This window comes from Amblyomma maculatum, chromosome 1, assembly GCF_055883805.1.
Source record: "Amblyomma maculatum isolate TAMU_Amacu chromosome 1, ASM5588380v1, whole genome shotgun sequence".
Lineage (NCBI taxonomy): Eukaryota > Metazoa > Arthropoda > Arachnida > Ixodida > Ixodidae > Amblyomma > Amblyomma maculatum.
Genome location: NC_139344.1, coordinates 223391105 through 223412469, shown reverse-complemented (window position 1 = coordinate 223412469; position 21365 = coordinate 223391105). Strand labels below are relative to the sequence as shown.

The 21365-nt window shown below is 46.1% G+C and overlaps 1 protein-coding gene across 2 annotated transcripts in view; it reads left to right on the top strand.

Moving 5' to 3' along the window:
• The window catches only part of p130CAS (Serine_rich_CAS and FAT-like_CAS_C domain-containing protein p130CAS), an 89150-nt gene that overhangs the window by 20904 nt on the left and 46881 nt on the right, over window positions 1-21365 (top strand). The gene's annotated exons all lie outside the window — the stretch shown is intronic.

The window sequence follows — 21365 nt, the reverse complement described above, 5'->3', positions numbered from 1 at the left end:
GGACATTGTTTTCTCAGATTAGTATACACGCTGAGGCATCTGATAGTATTCATGGCGAACGTTATTTGGTTTTTTATTCATCTTTCATGCGAACATTTATTTTGCAAATATGTTTAGCGTAACTACATTTCTTACCTGTACTCACCTATGGCGCTGAAACGTGGAGGCTAACCAAGAGGGTTCTACTTAAGTTGAGGACAATTCAGAGGGCTATGGAACGAAAAATGGTAGGGGTAACATCAAGAGATAGAAAGCGTGCAGAGTGGGTCAGAGAAATAACTCAAGTTACCGACATTCTAGTGGAAATTAAGAAGAAGAAATGGACATGGGCAGGACATGTAGTGCGAAGAGAGGATAACCGATGGTCGCTGAGGGTAACAAACTGGATTCCAAGGGAAGGAAAGCGTAGCAGGGGGCGGCAGAAAGTTAGGTGGGCGGATGAGATTAAGAAGTTCGCAGGGGTCAAGTGGATGCAGCTAGCACAGAACCGGGTTAAGTGGAGAAATATGGGAGAGGCCTTCACCTTGCAGTGGGTATAGTCAGGCTGATGATGATGATGATTATGAACTACATTTCTTGAAAAGGATTGATATTCCAAGGTTCTTCTCGACCCGGAGCATTAGCCATGCTGGTATTTCTCGTCCTGTGCAAACTTTTAATCGACGTGGGCGCATTGAAAAATCACTTGACCAGGATGCTTATAAGAATAAAATAAAAAGCATAATTGCAGGCTCCATGACCGTCACGCAGAGTTGCGGAGCCGCGAAAGGCGGCACTTGCTTCTCTCACCAGTGGATGGGGCAGCTAGCCGTAGCTAGCCGTAGGGTGCCTCGATGTAGCGCGCCGCCGTACAGGGTGGAGACACCGCCTTCGACGGCGCCATGTTGGGGCAAGCTCAGATACGGTGGGCTATGGAGCCGCGGCCCGGTTTCTTATTTAGCACGCGCTTGCGCTAGCAGGCTCGGCTGTGTACCGTTTTTACACACATACTCGCAATCCTGAGCGCTTTTTGCTCGAAAGACAAAATGTGAAAGCAACTACTGCTTGCTAGCATGCGTAGTTTAAGACGAAATGATCAAATTGCAGATGGTAAGCATTTACTCTTTCGTCGTCTCGGATGTTCAAATGCGGTTATTTTGACGACTGGCTGTTTTATAAACCAATGCATTTTGCACTGCCGGACATATGAGGTGCATAGCATTCAGTTGCGTCTATTGCTATAGATCAACAACCGTGTGTACGTTTCAGGGAGCCGTATATCGAAAATAATTTGTATCGCAATAGCCCATCGTGAACTGTAGAAAAGACACAGCAAAAAATGATGCGTAAATCAACCTTTGACACGTGTCGCATGCTGATGCACACGACAGTTTATTCCAAAACAATCCTCATTAAGACTTTGAAGCTGATTTTGGATGCACGCCTCGGAGACATCTTTTAATAAAAGTTGGCGCCAGCTACAGTTTTGCTGCCGTACCCATCATTCGATTTTTCTGGCTGACTTAGCCAACTGAAGTAAATGCGCAAGCGCATCGTCCCAAACCGCTCTAACAGTATGTTTATAAGCTTTGGGTATTCCGCGCAATCAACCACTGGAATCGGAACGGTTTGTTCGATAAGGCATTTATAGGGTTTTACTCGACTCTTCAAATGGAAGATGTCGTTTTGTTCCGATAAATTTGTACACGCAATCAAACAATGTCGGGGCAGCTGTTGACTTGAGGAGCCACCGTCCATACACTGTTTGCCCTCGAACTGGCGCTGAAATGAGATAGGCGACGAAACAGTCATTTTGCGTATTTTGTAGTGTGCACGCAAATGAATGAAATAATAAAAACATTATGGAAGCAATGCGATATTTACATGTACGATCGCAAAATTTTTCCATGGATGCCAAACAAGCGACAGCACTAATTCGGGTGTCAGGCGGTCAAATTTAGCTTTACCTAAATTTGGCTTAACCTCAGACGACTACTTGCGGGGACAACAGGGTGTGAACATCGCCTCGCGTTGCGTAAATATTATACAGGGAAGGAAAAGCTGCATTCGGGATGAACTTTTGTATTGCACAAGAACCTTGCTTCCTCACGACCGCTTTCACAAGATGATGCCGCTACACCTTCCAGCTCACGAGAGCAGTTTCTTTGAGACTTGTCGAGCTGCCAATCATATGCTTAAAACGACCTAATTTTGATGAGAACCCAACTCTTTATATTATTGCGAATCTCAAAAACCTCGCGTAAAACTGCTCCTGTGTATAATTAAAAAAGAACAGCTTCAGAGGATCTGTTATCTCTGTTTCGCGAAATGTTGTACTAGCGATAAGCCCACTTGCCAAATTCCAGTGCTGCCAACTTGGTGTTTTTTTTTTTTTTTGCGACCAAAATAATTGTTACAAACTGCGTTTCACTTCCTACTCTGTCGCGAGATGACATGCCATCCGTCGCTCTCCATTGTATTATTTCCCGGCAAGGACAGAGGGAATGTAATCTGTGTGAATCTGAAGCCTCGGCGGTTGTCACCAGCTTTCAAGATCGAGTGTAAAGGGGAGCGATCGAAAGGGCACAATGGTGTATTCCTTTGACAAATACCAGGCTCGACCTTCTCCACATGTTCTTGGTGCAGCTATGAACACAGAAAGGCAGATCCTCAACAACAGATATTATTGTGTGACACTACGCGAATGATACTTAATTCGAGTGTCACTCACTGAAAGTTACACTAAATTTCCCCGAGTGACTACAACATAGCAGGTGCAATTGTCCATATATTTTGTTTATAAGCCCTCACGTACGCTGAAAATTCAAAATTTACACTTAAAAAACACAGTGCGTTACTCCCGATGCCAGGCAATGCGATGCTTCGACCTGCTTCAACGTTGAAAAAGGCAGACCAAAATCTGTGGCGCGCAATGCTAGATGGGGAAGCCAGAAACCGCACAAAGTTTCGTGATTACAAGCAGATGGGTGAAGCGGCGTGAGATAATGTCATTCCAAACAGAAGTGCGTGACTGCGTTAGATGAGTACAAAAATATCTTTTAAAACGCTTTCGTATAAACAGATACAGACCACAAGAAAGACGACACGCGCACAAGCAAGCGCTTGTGTGTGTTTGTCATCTTTCTAGTGGTCTGTGTCTGCGCTAGACCTTTTTACACAAGTGAAATGCACCTATTCACTTAAAAACATTTTAATGAATGCTTAAAAGAAGCACAGGTATTGTGGCTTACTTCGCAGTCTTCACGCTTCACTTTCGATCGCGTCCCATACATTTCTCCGTCTCTTATCCCACGGAGAACAAAAACATCTGGCTCCCTTTTCTTTTCTTTTTTTTTGCTGAGCCAGCACACAATTGAACACAACAGCCTGGCATGCTAGTTTTCGCAACTGAACATAGTTCAATCGCCCAGCACCCAGCGCACGGCACAACCGCTTCGGACACTCCACAGCAACGGCCCGAAGCGACGCCCCAAGATGGCGAGCGCGGCGAAAGCGGCGGCGCGGGGCATGCCAAAGGGTGTCACCACCCTGTACGGCGGCGCTGGTATCGAGGCACCCTAGCTAGCCGGATATCGTAGCGGCACCTGTCGGCGGTTCCGATCTGATATGACGCTCATGAAGTAAGAGTGAGGATACAGAATTTTTTTCGATATATCTATAAAGCGGACAGGTGCCGTTAGATGGCGCAAAACGCAGTTTGGCCACGCTCTCCGACGTCCCGCAATATTGTGATCGCGACATTACTTCCTGCATATATATAATTATCTTTTTTTTAAAGCGACATCTTTACTAGCCCAATTGCGGGAACATCCGATCGCCGGCGTGTGGACTCGAGGCACCCCAAAAAAAGGCTTCAGGGGTGGAAAAATTCGATGACACTTTGGCGACTAAAGTGATGAAAGGCGAAAGCCTGAGTGCTGCATTCTGCTACGCGACTTTTGCGCATGTAGCGATGCATGCTGCTACGAGTAAAGGCCGACCCACATGGAGCGATTTTCCCGCGGCAAACCTTGCGAATTGCCGCCCGGCGGCCGCGAAGTTCGCTGGCTATCAAGCCGGGCCAGATATTTTCGCCGGCGGCCGGGCGAACGGCTGCTCCTGGGCGCGACCACCGTGAGATGGCAGCACTTGCTGCCGCTCCGCTCCGGCGCTCCGGCTGCAGCTCCGAGTCGTGCGCACCGACGATACGCAAAACTTTACAAAAGTGTGCTGAAGTTTGTTGTTCCCGTAAATAATAAGCGAAATGTCAACACTGAATCCTTCCCGAGGATCTCTGAGCCGTACCGAGTGGCTGATATAGAAGCGACAGCTGTGATGCAAGCAAGGTTCTGCTCACAACCAGCTGTCGCTGTTGCGGCACGGCTGCTCCGGTCCGCTTGCACGCCGCCTCCGATAAAAAGTGGAGCCGAAGTTAATCATATTTTGCTTTTATTGTTAGAGAATGGAGTTGAGCGTTAGGCTGTTTTATGAGCAGACCATTTACTATAGCACGAAGGAATTTCATAGCACCGTTTCATGTACTGCACCATCGATGCGAAACAAAATATATGCCTAGCGACGACTAGGGAGCAGCGCACGGCAGAGCACTGTCGTCCGCCGTGCCAGCGGGCGGCACTGCTTTGGTAAGGCCCCGCCATAAGGTGCTGCAAGCGTTGCGATTTTGCCTACTCTGATGATACAGCTGAAGCGGGAGCTTTTTCGACATTCCGCTCAACACTGGCTCAAACCCTGCTTGAGAGAGACGCGCCTGCAGTACGCTGTTGCTACGGCGTCGGACATACACTCGGAGGCCGTATACAAGCGCTGTCGGGCGCAATTTGAGACGCTGCCTATTTTATGTGTTGCTCTTGAAATGTCATTTAGTGTGAAAAGTGCGCAGCTGAATCGGATCCAGGTCGTGTGTTTTCTCACTCGGGCGCCGACGCTGCCGACGCCACCAGTTTTTCGCTGCATGTGGTCCGGCACGGCGACGGTGCGTCGGCGTACCGCCGCGCCGCATGAAGTTCGCAGGGAAAGTTCGCTTCATGTGATTGGCCCTTAAAGCGAGCGACTACTCTTTCACATTCTGCGAGTGCATTTATTCAGCGAATTCTGCTTGGCAGCAACGAGATCGCGCTCCTTGCATCTTCGCAGTTCTACGTTTACTGTTGTGTGGTTGATTTTACCGGGGGCGCGACATTAATTAGTAATAATGAATTAATTCCACAACGGTCACAAATTAGTAATTAGTATTTATTAGTCATTAATTAGTCATTACTTCATCAGTCATAACTTAATTAAATAATAATTAATTGGTAATTGAGCATTTGTTAGCATATGGGAATATAAGGCAACGGCATTAATTCTTAATTATTTACGCAACTTTCAATAATTAGTAATTGCTTATTACTAATTGATCATTGATTGGCATATGGCTATATAAGGCACGCATTTGCGCATACTGTGGGGGTACTCTGATTCGTCGAGACATCCATGACGTCACACTTCTGCTGACTACAACGATGAGGCAATAAAGGCTTTCGCCTTAATAATATAGCGATTCGAAAATCTATTCCATTCCCTCAGCGATGACGTCAAAATTGCGTATGAGGTGACGACTACGTGAACTTACTTGTGACGTCCTGCAACGCAACCTCATTATGCACAGATTCAAATTTTAACCGGCCAATGGCAGAGAAGGCGATGTAATGAAATACTTTTCAGATGGAATAGAATCGTTACATTATTCCACCCCAGGTGTCCGCAGAAACAAGTGTGACAGATATTGCGCCTCTCCCTTCCTGTGAACCAATTATTAAGGCGAAAGCCATAGGCTTATTGTGAAAATCTCGCGTCTGGAAGATTTGTCCGCGTGATTCCGCGAGTGACAGATATACTGCGCCTTTCATTTTCTGTAAACCAAATACAGAACGCCGGTGGGCTTCGATGCGTTCAACGGAACCCTTGTTGTGTTCGACGAGGTGCGCGCGATATACATATACCGTGTGCAGCAACAACGCTCAGGTTTTTGCATTTCTCCAGTGTAGATTCTGCAGTGCCCTTGGAACTTTTAAGGTGAAAGCCTTCAAATGGCTTATGCTGTCGTGGACAAAATGAGTCCCACTTTTGCGGCGGGTCTGATTGGCCGAGGCGGGATGACGTCATAGAGGTCTTGACCAATCACAGAGCACCACCACAGTATGCGCGAATGCATGCCTTATATGGCCATATGCCAATAAATGATCAATTACTAAATAATGAATAATTAAGTAGATGTTTATATATATATATAACTAACCAATTAAGCAATTAATCCATTACCTGCTTAATGCCTAACTAAACGATTAATTATGACTTATTAATTAATTACAAATTAGTGCCAGTTGCGTAGCAGACTGGCGCACTCAGACTTTCGCCTTTCACTACTTTAGTCGCTAAAGTCCCTCGTAATATTGTTTTCGTAGTATTTGAAGAGAACTTGTAGACGGGCTAGATGGTTTTCAGCTTCAGACGGCATTCTTAGTGGAAAAAAATGTGTGTGTGCGTGTTTTTTTGCGCTAAGAATGCCGCATTTGAAGAGAGCCCACGAAATGCGAAAGTATGTGACTGCGCTAATGCGTGACAATATCGCAGCATTCCGAACCGCGTTTTGAACGAAACAAACGTGCGGACCGCACAATGATACAAATGATCACAATGATTAAGCAAGCAGCAAAAAAACTGAAAGTAAGCATGCCTTATAAAGTCTGCATAAAGTTATTTCAGCAAAAACAAAATGATAAATGACAGTCTATATGGAATAACCAAGAAAGTAATAAATTGCGCCTCGTAAAGTCCATAATTCGCCGCGAGATCGACCTAGAGGTGGCGCCACCGTCATTCCGGTAGTGTGGATCGGCAGCCGACGGCGCTCGCAGAAACGCACGCTGCGTAGGTCTGCTTCCGAGTTTACGGCGGGTTTGTTGGCGATGAAAACGTGTCTTCTGCAGTATTTCTGCAATATTGCAGAAAAAAAATCCAAGGATTTCGCCAATGCAGCAGAAGAGCGGATTTTAGGAAAACAAAGCATGCAACCACCAGACTTCCAGATTTACTTTGCACGTTTCTTGCGCTGTACCGCGCTCACGCGCCTAATGCTTGGGCCTGCCTAATGACAGCTTTGTTTTTCTTATCGACTTTTAAACAGTTTGCGCGTGTCTCATGCGAGTGAGACTGGCGAATTTAGTGTCAAGCCCACGCAGATACCTGCAATACTTTAGATTGAATCGAGAAAGCCTGGTTCATTATATCGTACTTGACTCGAGGATTAAACAGGTTAAATGTAGCACTGGCAGCGCACTGAATGGCGAGTTGCTTTAGACTGAGTGCACATCAACTCTGGCCCAGACAACCCCGCACAAGTATTCCCCAAAAATGAGATCACGCCGACACTATACAGGAAACCTCGCTGCACAGGAAAGCTGATTGTTCACGTATACAGCGCTGAGTGGATTGAATTTGCCGATATGCTTTTTGCGGCCACTATCATAGAATGTGATAGTGTATTACTGCATGCGCCACTAACTGTAAATGATTTCCTGAAACCGAGGAAAGTATAAGGGATTTCTGATGTGTGTGATATTAATATATAACGGTAAATTAGTAGTGCAATTATTTTGGTTTGCAATGCCAATAAATTTCACCTTGTGAGAGAACTTTTACACATTTGGCAGAATTTACAATAATCAGCGATTAATTTTCAGTAACGTTAAAGTGCAAGCTACGAATTACTCGCTGCGAAGACATCGCTATAAAATGCGCATGGGCACTGTCATGTTCTGGGAAGCAGATTTACAGGCTGAAAATTTCTTTGTCACAATTATTTAGCAGTGACTAAATCTTATTCGAAGTAAAATATTAGGGTTGCTTCCAAAACAGAGACCGGATATACAACTATTTCGAAGGAAATGGAGGTCATCTTATCATGCGACTATAAAAATGTATTTATTCCCGAACTAAACACTGATATTTAAGCCCGCGTGAAGCTGTTTTACTCCCCTTGTCAGAAACGACGAGTTTGCTCGGAAGACAGCACTTGGACGAAAAGGGATTATAATGATTATAATAGGCTACCAGTAAAGTACATTATGTAATATTTGTAATGTAGTATTATGCAATATCTATAGGGTAACAATTAGGTGCAGGAAATATGTTTCCCGAACATTCGAGCATTTCTCTAAAGCAAAATGTGCTCACTAAAAGTTTTACGGATGCACAGAAGCCTTCAACAACAAAATAAAAGAAAAGAAATGCGTATTGGCCCGGGTTTAACGGAAAGCGGCATTGGCTATGACGGATTATTGCAGAGGCTGGTATTGGTGTCGTTTTTTTTTTTTTTTCATTATTAACACCACATTTATCACGTGGGATTGTTTATTGTGCAGTCAAATCCCACAGTAGAGGAACGCCTTTCGAAACGGTTATAATTGAATCCCCGTTCTCAAAATCAGCAGTCGAGCGCCCTTACCATTGAGACACCGCGACAGAGGTTTAAAAGCAAAAAAAAAAAAAAAAAGGAACAACAACAAAGTGCTCGCACAACTCTATCGTGCATACAGACGGCATAGCAGGCATAGAGTGGTCTGTTCAAACTGCATTCTGCTATATGAAGCAGTCTGAGGTGGCATATGTTTTAGTAGCTGCGGTATTCCAAACAGAAACGGGAATTTGAGATTTCTGAGCGTTTGCATAAACTTTTATTGACGGAAAGTAGAGTTCTGGGCTAGTTGGTAATACATGATAAGTGGGAGGCTTAGCGCGGAACAGACAAGGACAAGAGAGGCACACAGGACGAGCGCTATATAGCGCTATATATATAGCGCTCGTCCTGTGTGCCTCTCTTGTCCTTGTCTGTTCCGCGCTAAGCCTCCCACTTATCATTTTATTGACGGCAACGACCTGTTTTGCTTTGACACAGCGGTAACGACAGTACCACTTCGTTTGAGACATTGCATGTCAAAGGATCTCAAGCGCCGAAGAGCGCGATGGATGATGTCCTTGTCCAAGCATGACATGCTCGATACGGACAAGTATATATATATTTTAATGAAGCTTGGGTTTATAGACTGTTCATATTAATTTGGCAAGAGGCAGATAGGTAAGCAAAAGCTCACAGGAACTGCGAAACAAACAAAAACACTCCTGTGCAGCGCGCATAAATCACTGCGGGCTGGCACGCGACGCGAAAACGCATTCACATTGAGTAGGTTTCGCCGCTGAGCCGCAAGGTGGCGACTCTGCTCGATCTCGAGGCCAATAGGAGAATGGAAAACAAGCACACATCAGGGACGTTTCATGGAAGTTACAGTATGCGTCTGCGTATTGGGCACACACCATCTCGCTCATAACTCTTTACTAATGAAACAAGAACCTATGTGTGAAGAATGCGGAGAGGAGGCTCACAGTCAACCAACCACATCCTGATTACATGCCCAAAACTCGAGATACTACGAAGCAGTTCACTATTTTCTATATATATATATATATATATATATATATATATATATATATATATATATATATACCTTGTTGGATTGTATCTTTGCTCACCCCTGCTTGGAGTCAAACGACTCCGCAGTATTGCTAAATAAATATATATATGCTGTTTTTGAATATATATATATATATATATATATATATATATATATATATATATATATGTATGTATTTTTTTTGCGTGCATGGCTCGGCACGTATGCAGTGACGCTGTACTGCCCAGCTCCGTTCACAAGCATGTATGCTTAAACGGGCTGGTTATTATTTTATAAATTTGTTGTCAATAAATCATCATTATTATTATTATTATCATCATCATCATCATATGATCGTGCCATCCCATTCCATCCCAAATTACTTTTAGGAGAAAGAGCAGTAGTAGACTTAACACGTGTTCTTAGCTTTTCAAAAGACGGAGACTTTGTAAATAAACAAATTTTTAACCTATCCTTTTTCTCTTTTCAAACAAGAAAAAATTTTAACCTTGCTCTTGGCGCATGATGGCCTCAGTTGCTTATGCGCCATAAAACCCAACCCAACAACTTAACAAAACGCAGGCTTTAAACTACGCGGCCTCACTTCTTGCTTTTTTTTCTTTCTTCTTCGCGATGGCTCAATAAAAGCTCCGCCTGAATTTGTAGTTGGTGTCCTGTACATTGCTTATCGCTGATCACGGCTTGCGCTTTCCATGTTTTGGCAAAATGCAACGCCATTTCAAGGCACCGTGGCGAGGTTGTTGACTTCGAGACGGTGAAGACGATCTTTCATTCAGAAAATTTTTGGCAGCGCTGGAATATGGTAACGTAAGAGGGTATTCGTGGTTTTTTTTTCTTCTTTTTTTTTTCATATTTCGCGGGTCGGCAAAAAGAACCGCGTATGAGATACGTTAGCAGGAAAACAATATATAGATCGGCTGTTTCTTAAAATAAATCTAATGCTTAACAAAACATACTTGACACTAATATGGATAACAGAAAAATTCATAATCGATCATAGCTATTTACCTAGCTAAGTGGAATTAAAAATAGTCCGAGGAGCGCCATACGGCGGGGAACCATGTGCCGCTGGTTGCACCTAGCTGCGGTGCACCGCTTTTTTAAATCCTTGGCTCCAATTACGTGAAGCACCCTGTAGAAGCTGAAACGCTGGTAGAACTAGCGAGAAGCGACAGCGACGAAATGCCAGCCGTCGAAATTCCTCGTCGCGCATTCAGCGCTGCGTGGCGTGCTGAGAAGGCCCTGTTTATATCCTGATGAAAAAAGAAACACAGAATGGGGAGCGGGTACATTTGATTGTAGCAAACGTGGCAAACCGCCTGCTAGCGTATGGGTACGACACATGATGCGGCAGCTGAACAAGAACGAACGTCCATCCACTGCATTCGAACAAGCGGGCTGCGAGAAGCCTCCGGAGCGCCGCCGCCGGTCACGGCCGCCGGCCCTGTCGTCGAGCGGCCCCGTTTCCGGCCGCGGAAAGGGGTGAAGCGTGGGCCGCGCATTCTTGGAGGCCGCCGGACATGACTGCGTGGGACGGCGGGCGCGACCACCTCTGCCCGGCTTCATAGCCGGGGCGCCGTGGGGGTCGACGACCGCAGGGAATAACAGTCGCAGGGCCACCTCTTCTATTTCGGGCCGGATATTCCCGGGTTCTATACGCGAGTTCAGACCACTCGCTCCCGCGCACGGACTCATTTAGACAAAAACGCTGCAGCCAGGCATCGTGTAGATGCAGAAAGCACGCGTCCCCCTCGGTCGCAATGGCGCGACCTTGACGCCGCTGGTTAGACGGGTTACGACGTGCCAGTACTAAAAGAGAGCGCTGCGTCTTATCCGTTCACCGGCGGGTCGCAGGCCCCGCGCTGCGTCCACCGCGTTGTTCCGTGACTTCTGACGTCACATGTCGCCAATGGGGACGAAACAGTACGGATGTGCTTTGTTCCAATGGAAAACTGAGGTGTTGCTCCACCTAAGTAAACAGACCTGGCTCAATACTTTTCTCCCTATGACCTGAACAGTCCTGTTGGTGACATGTCAAAAAGGGCTCTTGTTTGGTGTCGATGTCCCCCAACTGCTGCTGTAGGCACAATGGCTGGGTTTTATATCGCGTACGCACAACGGCAGAGTTAAGTTATCGGCGCTTGTGTGTGTACACTGGTTCATTTAGACGCCTTACTTTAATAGCGAACCTATAATCACATTTGTAACTAATGTTTCCGTCTACATTTGACACTTCACACTGCATATCGAGACAAGTTTCTCAGCGAGAGAATCTTCACGAGGCACCGTTTAATCGATCCAAGCGCCCAATCAATGCGCTGTCTACACCCGTAGGCGTGTTAATGAACCTTATTGATTAGTTCATTTACTTAATCAGATGAAACCATTTTTAAAGAACGCACAGTTAACACGTGCTGTAGGAAACTTCTCGCGAAATGCGCCGTCTGAAGCCCACGCAAGAGCGAGTGGTCCGGAAAGTACATTGTGCAAACGTGGCTGCCGACTGCTGAATAGTTTTCGTGCGCGACTGATGTAGAAGGGGGGGGGGGGGGGGGGGGGGGGGGTAGCGGTGGATAGTGAAAGCGATGGTAAAATGTTTTATTTCGGCAATATTAAGCTCCATAAACGTTCGGCTGTGGGTGCACCGACGTGCCAAGGTGCAGGCGACAGCGGCAGGGTTTGCATCCGCGTTACGGGTGCTCCTCTGAGGGCCGTTCTATTGGTTCTATACTGATGGCGTTTTGCTCTCGGGAAAGTTTCCGCCGAGGCTTCCGCGACGCGCACTTCCAGGAATTCCCTCTCTCTTTCTACCGCTTGGTGGCGAAGCGCCAGCCGCCGGGTGACATAACACTGACCCCCTTCGAGGGTCTTCCCTTGAGGTGGCCTATTTCGAAGCCCCCCCCCCCCCCCCCCCCCCCCCCCCCCTTTCCCCACCCTCGTGCGTTCTGGCGGGATTTCACAGCCCTCTTTTGCTCTGCAGCATGGTTTCGGGGAAGGCTGTTCCGGGATAACATGCGCTAGTTTCCGATTTTCATTTGTTTGTGTGTGTTTGCGTATGTGCGTGCAAAAACGCCTTGTGCCAGCGCGCTTCGTGCGCCCGAATGCGCCGTGATTACAGCGCTATAATCAGTGATTTAGTGAAACGATGTCAGATTCGCCCCTTCTGCGTTGCTCATGCTGGTTGTGTGATAAGCGTCAATGGCTGCTGACAGCGGGCTTTTCCGTTACTTCGGCTACACTGCTGGCGCTTATCTCGCAGCCAGCGTAAACGCAAACCCCAGTTGTGGGCATTATTACATGAGGTGCAAGTAAGTATGGCAGCGCAGCTGTGGAAATTTGTATGATGGTTGCAGTGAGCTGAGTTCGCCACGCTCGCTGCAACTTGCACAGTCTCGTGCGGCGACTGGCTGTCGAGGGAGACGAAAACCACGGTCGGGATGGCGCAGTGGTTAGGACGTTCGACCACTGTTCCCAAGGACGCAGGATCGAATCCCGGCCTCGGCGGCCGCTTTTCGTTGGAGGCGAAAAGCAAGGCGCCCGTGTGGTGTGCGATGCCAGTGCACATTAAAGAACCCCAGGTGGTTGAAATTTCTGGAGTCCTCCACTACAGCGTCTCTCATAGCCTGAGTCGCTTTGGGACGTTAAGCCCCACAAACCAACCACCTTTTCTTTTTTTGTTTTTTTAGGTGGGCGGGGGGGGGGGGGGGGGTATTTCGTTGGCTTTCTTTTGAGTTCGGAAAAAAATTATCGCGAATAAGGGAAAGGTGGTTTCTGAAGGTGCTCTCCAACTTTACAAATCTCATTTATCCGTCTAAAGTCAATATTTATATAGTCATCTAGGAAAATTAACAAATCGCAAAAGAAGCCTGTGGGTCGAGAGCTGAAATGACACATGTACATACGCTGGTTCCCCTCGCGTGTCTCAATATTGTGAAAGAAGGCCAGGTCGAGACGGCAAGGTCGTGACGGCAAGAACACGGTATGCCGTGTCAGCGTTTTAATCCGATGGAGAAAACCCAAGCTCGTGCCGGCGCCGGCGCCGGCGCCCCGGGACGATGATGATGGTATGTACAAGAGGAAGGAAGATCATGGTATGCACAAAGGAAAGAAGATCCGTGGAGGGCATATATATATATATATATATATATATATATATATATATATAGTATATATATATATATATATATAATATATATATATATATTATATATATATATATATATATTTTCAAATCGGACAGATGGTTTTTCGCCTCTTCGTCCCCTCATCCACATTCAACAAACTATACGACGCAGGCGTTCCCGGTGGCCGCATGAGGGTTCAAAAGAGCCTACAGAAAGTAATATGGTGCAAAATATGCCTTCAAAAATTTAGAACATGATAAGTACAACCTCGCTAAGCGGAATTCTACTGATAAACTTTAAAATATGCTGAATCGCGTATGGAGGAATCGTAGCCCTATGTTAAATATCTGTTTCTGTACATTGCTAATTATCACCTTTCCTTCGCAATACGACCGATGGAGCAACTATGCTCCGCCAGCTACAAGCGGCATTTATCACTTATGAATTCCGCACCGCGTATGACCACCTCCCGAAGGCCCTGTTACGGCCGATGTTGTGCGTCGTCGCATGCAGGCTAATTTCCGTAATCAATGAACACATCGTTTGGAGGGGCGCGGCATCGTTTCCGCCGCTCTTGGTCCTTTCTCGCCTGCCGCCCCTTTCCTCACCACACGCTCGAAAGTCGCTCTAGAAGAGTGGCGACGACCAGCTATGGCTCGGCTCCTCGTTCTCGATAGCTACAATCGACGCCAAAAGAACAGCGGTGCTCCCTCAGGGGCATATTTAGTTTTTTCACGTTCGAGGTGTTCGGGAATAATATGGGACTGATGGCGTGTTCGTGGCTCTCTTCGAGGTTTCACCCACTTTCCATGCTATGTCATTTGACTTTATTTCCAAGAAAGAGTGTTAGTTTTTTCTCCGCTCCATTATTACGATTTCGATTCCTATTCCTCGGCCCGCCTCTTCCTTCTTCAACGGACGAGATATACACGATACTATTCAAGGTGTCGTATGGCTCATGTACCATCTTTGCCAAAAGTAACCAGGCTGCGTGCTTCGCTTCTCAGTCTGGTATAGTAGAGAATTCGTTCAACTTCTGAAGCTCTAAACATATGCAAAGGTAAAGGCGAGATCCTCCCCAATTTTTAACAAGTGTGGGATTCCGTGTTGACTTTAGAATTCAAGCGAGAAGCAGAACATGCAGCCTGGTTACTTATGGCAAAGATGGTACGTTCACCCTCTATAACAAACATTCGCAAAAGCGCATGTTTGTTGCCGGTGGGATCCCAGTCACTAAAAAGAAAGAAGAAACGATATCACTCCTCAAATAGCTGGGTAATTAGTTGCCGACCCTACATGCTGCTCAGAGCCCTCGCGTTGGACTAACGGCACTTCCCCACGTCTCTATGCACTGGAGACTGCGAAACGCCGTGAAAAAAAAAAAAAATTAAAAAATTAAAGAGAGCTATACTAATTGGGAAGTCATTACAATACTAAGGCGAAAGCCGTAATAGGCTATGTTGGTGAGGCCAAAACGGGGACGCAAAATGCGAGACCACGAGGTTTAGAGCGGCGTAGTAGCATGACGTTCCTTACGGCGCGGTTCAGGGTGTCCTCAAATATACAGCGCCTTTCCTTTCCCATAAACCAATTACTAATGCGATATTAGTGGGCTGCTAAAAATAAACGAGGATAATTAGTGGTGATTGTAGTTAATAATAATAATAATAGTAATAATAATAATAATAATATAATAATAATAATAATAATAATAATAATAATAATAATAATAATAAATAATAATAATAATAATAATAATAATAATAATAATAATTTATAATGGTGGTAAGTAAAAATTAAAACAAATAAAATCAAATAACAAATAAAGGTAACTGAAATAATGCAAACATACAAATACAAATACAGAAACAATAAATAATGTGAAGTAATAATAAGCACATTACAAAGTAAAAATTACAAAAGCTTCGCTGCAGCGGTCATGCTTTCGCATTCTCCCAATGCGGTTTCTTCAGTGACCTTTACATTTTTTTTCCTTTCATGTGACTTTTTACAGCAGTGGGAACAAAAAGCCTATAGTCGGTTTTCATCATGATGCCAATATAAATTGTTTATAACAACTCTGCTTTACAAGTGGCATTGTTCGCAGGTTACTTGTGTGATGCGTGAGAGACTATGCATCTCTGTGCCCAGGCCCGAGAGGGAGAACTCTGCACTGACCCTCTCTCGATCATATGCTTCTGGGGCCGCAGCCATTTTCCAGTAGCTCGCCAAGACGCAGCCACGTGTGAAGAAAGCTTGCATCGGTGCTTGTCATTGCTTGTACCAAGGCGTTCCGGGCGGCAAAAACGAGTCTTACGGTCCCAGTATGCAAAGTGCACGCGCAGAGGTGGCCAACACAGACGAAGCGCGTCTCGCGTCACTGGCGGCCTCATTGGCGAGGCCCAGAACTGACAGATGTGTGGCAGGGCGTTCCGGATGCGCGTGCCTCCTGAGTGGCAGACCCCGCCGCCTGTACCCGCCAATCTGCCCGCGCCTAGTTGCGCTGTATAGGCCTCTGTAGGTAACGAAAGAGTACAGCGTGGCAAATGAAAGTACCACGACCGACCCGGCGCTGCTCGATGAAGGCGCAGGTGATTTGTTCTGGAGTCTTTCCGGTAGCGTGGCCAAATATTGGGTTTCAATGAATGTATTTCTTTCTCCTTCTCATTTCACCGCATATGTGCGTTTGCAGCTGAGTTGAAAGCCTGGAAGCGACGCCTTTGTCAGGCGCATTCTATAGCGTTTTGAGCCAGGAGAATTCTTGTGCTCTGTCACGGCATATACCGTTACCAAAGATTGGTTACAACAGTACTAGTTGGTACTGATTGATGTCAGTGAGTAATTACTCCCTTATAACAGTACCCGTTCCGGGGCTAGTTTGTTCACCATTCTTTCAAAGTAGAGAAACTTGGGGCTCTGAAGAAAGCACAAAATACGCGTGACGGGAAGGCCGCTATTCCCCTCGTGTGTATTTTGTGCTCCTCTTTCAGACCTCTGTTCCAAAATTCATTATCCCAGTCCAGAAAAAAAAAAAAAGTGAATAGTCATTCGTTATATATATATATATATATATATATATATATATATATATATATATATATATATATATATATATATATATATAAGAACGCACAGATGACGTACTATCGGTGAATGTATCAGCGTGTCTGAGTCTAGGCCAACGCAAGAATTGCGCATGTATGTACCTTCTACTCCCCTCCGCCAATCTACCAGCGACCCCGTAAAAGTAAAGTATGGCGGCCTTGGGACCGTCGGCCCCTGTGCTATCATTGCGGGGAAGCCAGCCACCTTTAGCGGGCGTGCCCACTTACCAAGGGCCCGGGAACTTCTTTAAATGGGAGGGCAAGAAGTCGTCAGGACGTGCGGTGCTCCAGGCGGGCCCAGCAAGTGTGACCATCAGCGGAAATAACTCTTCTGCGCCAGGCTATATACTCGTTATGCTCACACCCTGCATGAACAAGCGCAGATAAATGAGCCACTTTATCTGAGAATGTCTCATCACGCAGCTGTCAACCTCTCTCTGTGCTCAGTTACGACTCATTTGTCAACAGAACTAGCTAGTTGTGCCAAACACTCATTTCATTTCATTTTATTAGGGAGCTTTCAAATAGGAGGATCATAGGCGACAATTTCCACGCGTGGAATGCTGGGATGCATGGGAGGGGTGAGCGGCAATTACTGTGAGCATGCGCACTCGCACCCTGCTATTGCCATATTTCACTAACCGATAAGGCCCCCCTATTCTGAATCTCTATTACCTTCACGACCCCGTTAGGGATGCTATAATAAGAGGCGGCCGGGCAAAAATACAATAAATTTACTCTTCATACATGATGCGCGGCCACACTTTCGCTGAAGGTACACGTGATGGCAGCGATGTGGTGGGGAAGGCCGTTCCAGTAGGCTGTTGTTCTCAGAAAGAATGACGTTGAAAAGGTGGTAGTACACGGGCGCGTGGACGTCAAACTTGAAGAGGGTAGCCGGTGCGGTAAGAAAAGCGCGTGAAGCAGGCGCGCAGATGTAGGGTTCCTGACGGACTGCATATATTAGTAAAACTTGTGGTAAAGACAGAGACTCTATAGATGCGGCGGCGGAGTGAAATATGTTATAGATCAGATTGTTTTCAGAGGGCTGAAATGTTGATATCGCGTGAGTAGCATGAATTCATGAATCTATAGTGGCTCTGTGTTGAATCCCCTCGAGGGCAGTAGCAAGATGTAATTGGTATAGGGATTCCAAACTGCACACTCGCTAACAAAGCAGATGACTCAAAGAAGCTGGCCACTATAATTACTTAAAATGGTAGATTGCTTCTGCGGCATACCAATGTTGGCGGACATCAGATTTATGGTACTTAACGTTTTACTTATGACAGGAGCCTGTATACGTTTCTATCGGAATTTTGTAGGTGGCCGTTAGTAATAGCCATATTAGCTTTTAGACTCTTCCGAAAACGAAATTACTCTAGGTGTTGTCGGTGCAACAAATTTTGGCTAACTCGCGCCAAAAGAGTGCGCAAGGAAAAGCAACCCCCCCCCCCCCCCCCCCCCTCTTTTTGAATCCTGCCTAGTCTAAAGCTCACCGCATTCTTTCGTGACCTCGGACAAAAGTTCGAAGCGTCAGAGCCTGCCAAGAATTTTCCAACTGTATAACTCTTAAGAGCCCTTTAAACTTACCCTAATGGAACCAGACCTTATACTTAGCCTGATTCGAATTAAACACACAGTGAACTGCCATACACTAACGCAGTTAATTTTTAACGCTTTTAACGAAATGTAAACCTGCACGTGATTTTCTTGGTCAGCTCAAAATTCGTTTATACTTGTACTAGGACAGGCTTTTTGAAGGAGACGACTAGATGTCACAATCATGGACTTTTTCACGATAATGGTTCGGTTCGGTTTGTGGTGTTTAACATCCCAAAGCGACTCAGGCTATGAGAGATGCCGTAGTGGAGGAGTTCGGAAATTTCGACCACCTGGGATTCTTAAACGTGCACTGACATCGCACCAGCACACGTACGGGCGCCTAGCTTTTCGCCTCCACCGAAAAGCGGCTACCGAAGCCGAGATTCGATCCCGCATCCTTGGGAACAGTAGTCGAGCGCCCTAACCACTGCGCCAACCCGGCAGGGCTTTTCGCGATAATGGTCTCGAAGCTCTTGCTAAGCAATAGGCACTGAATTTCCTTGCCCACCGTACGTTCGGTGTCCTTTAAATATGCAGGCCTTGCTTTCTACTTTCTTTGTTATATGAACTAGTAAATCAATGCTATTTCTACGACCTTCAGATTCTCAAGACTTCTTCAAGATTAACTGCAGAGCCACGAGAGCAAATGTTGTCGCCACTGGACGGTAACATTTTCACGGCTCCTTTGCAAAGTTCTCCGCCGTGGTGGTACAGTAGTGCCCAATATTATGGGATCTAATCCCGTATCCTTTTTTTTTTAAGCCTTCGAATAAAAAAAAGTGCACGCTAAAGAACCCCAGGTGGTCGAAATTTCCGGAGCCCTCCACTACGGCGTCTCTCATAGTCTGAGTCGCCTTGGGACGGTAAACACAATAAACCAAACCAAACCTTTGCAGAGTATTTTATTTTTCTTTAAGCTTGAGCAAGCAGTGTCGCAACGATGGCGAGTTGAGTGCCACTTTTAGCTAGGAAAGCTCTGGTCGCTTAAAAACTGGTCGTCAAAGTACTCTTGGAATTAGGAGTGTTTAAACGTCATTAGGTTGCAAACTTGGTCTGCGAGCTCTCGCAAAGCTGAAAGCTCTGCCGGGCCCACGAACCTCTCTGAAAATGCGTTCAGAGTTCTAGGGAAAACAACGACTCAGTGATGATTGAACAGGAAAGCCGGTGACGAACGGAACACTTAAAAACTTCAGACGTTTCGATTTTCACACCCGGTCCTTCATTAATGTCGAAAATTGGCGCATTGCATCTTAGCTATAGTAGCAACCTCCTCCGCTAAACGCCTAATTTTATCCCCCCCCCCCCCCTCCGCCCCCCGGTGCGTTTCAAGTACACAGACACGTCCAGAGCGCATGCGCCATTCCAAGTGGGTATGCGGCTGTTGGACAGACAAAAAAAAAAATAAATTCTGAGAAGCCATTACCCAGGAGCAGGGTGCGTTAAGCCTTCCAAAAGCGAACGCCACCGCCCCAAGGCCCGCCGGAGTGCTGGGAGCGTAAATGGGAATAGGCGAAGGGAAAATCTCCAGCGATGCGCGAACGGGGAACATTGCGGCGCCTTCGTTTCTTGCTCGCGGCATGAAGCTCCCGCAGCAATAACCGCGAGGGAAGAAGGCTCCATTCCTTACTCGTTTTTTTCTTGCGCTTCAATATAAATGGTCCGCATCCGAGGGGCGGTTGAGGCGGTCGTACAGAGGAAGGCCTCGATGAGAGCTGCAGACGTTATGCATTGTCACATCTCCAGCAATGAAAGAGCCTGCAGGAGAGCGGACATTTTTCAATGCTCTTTAATTGTTCGATCATTTCGTACCCTTCCAGCAGCACAGGAGTGAGGAGAACAGGAAACATAAAACGGACCAAACGAAGCCATACATACAATGACATGAAGCAATTAATGACACCAGAAACATATTTTACATGCTACTGTCTTTCAACGAAAGCTCACTCAGCACCGAAAAGTTCGCTGTAAAGCGCTTCGAAGACACGTCAGTATTCAAAGAATTCCTTGTTGTTTATCATATCAGCTTTTATGCGTTATGCACCAAATGATTTAATCTTCTTTCACGTGGGTGCTTGGAGGTCGCAAATATTCGTATTCAACGAACTTTTGTTTCTAATGAGTTTTCCCCACGATACACACGAGCTTGCCTATCGTACACTGAGCTCTCTGGAATAGATATGTGTTTTTTCAACAGCGTCGAAAAATAAAACAAATGGTTCGAATTTTCGCTGGATGCTGCGCGTTTCTTTAGTCAGCTAAGTATTGGCTGAGTTTGTCGAGTGTAATTACGCCGAAGCACGGTATTGAGAGGTTTCACTGTTGTGGTAATAAGTACATGAACCGTACCGCTACCATCAAGCCTGCCATCATAGGCATGCGCAGGGTTCTGCATTAGGGGGAGCCAAAGTTTCACCGCAGCGCCCCCCCCCCCCCCCTACGGCCCCTACAACTCCTACACCAAAACACAGCGTGAAGATGAGGAATGGTTATAAAACATTTATTTTGATGTGATGGAATAGCAACGCGCACAAAATATTCCGCGCTTAATAAACAAAGCGAACTTCGCCATGGATGCAGAATTGAAAATTACTCGATGACGCGCTTCTCACAGTACGGTTCCTTAATTGAGTCCTCGGCTTTCGAGAGGAAATGGTGGCTTGGAACGCAACAGCACGACGCCTCAGCAGCCGTTATAGTAAAAAAATCGACATTGCTATAACCCTGCGCTTTAAAAACAACGACACAGGTTCGACAGAGTGAAGTATGTGGGCGAACTTGGCGCCCACCTTAGAGAATTAGGGGGGCGCCCTCTCTCAGCGCATGCCTATGCTTACCATTTTGCACCATTCTTCATCCTTCGGACCGCTAAACGTACCGTGATAAGGGGTACCATGCAAACTGTTGAAATCAGCGCCGTGTTATCTGAGAATTTGTTCGGTTTACAAGTGTTTGCTTGTATTGCGACAATCAGTCCAACGACCGCCCCCTCTCCTGCATTAGCGCAACGGTACAGAAGACATCCA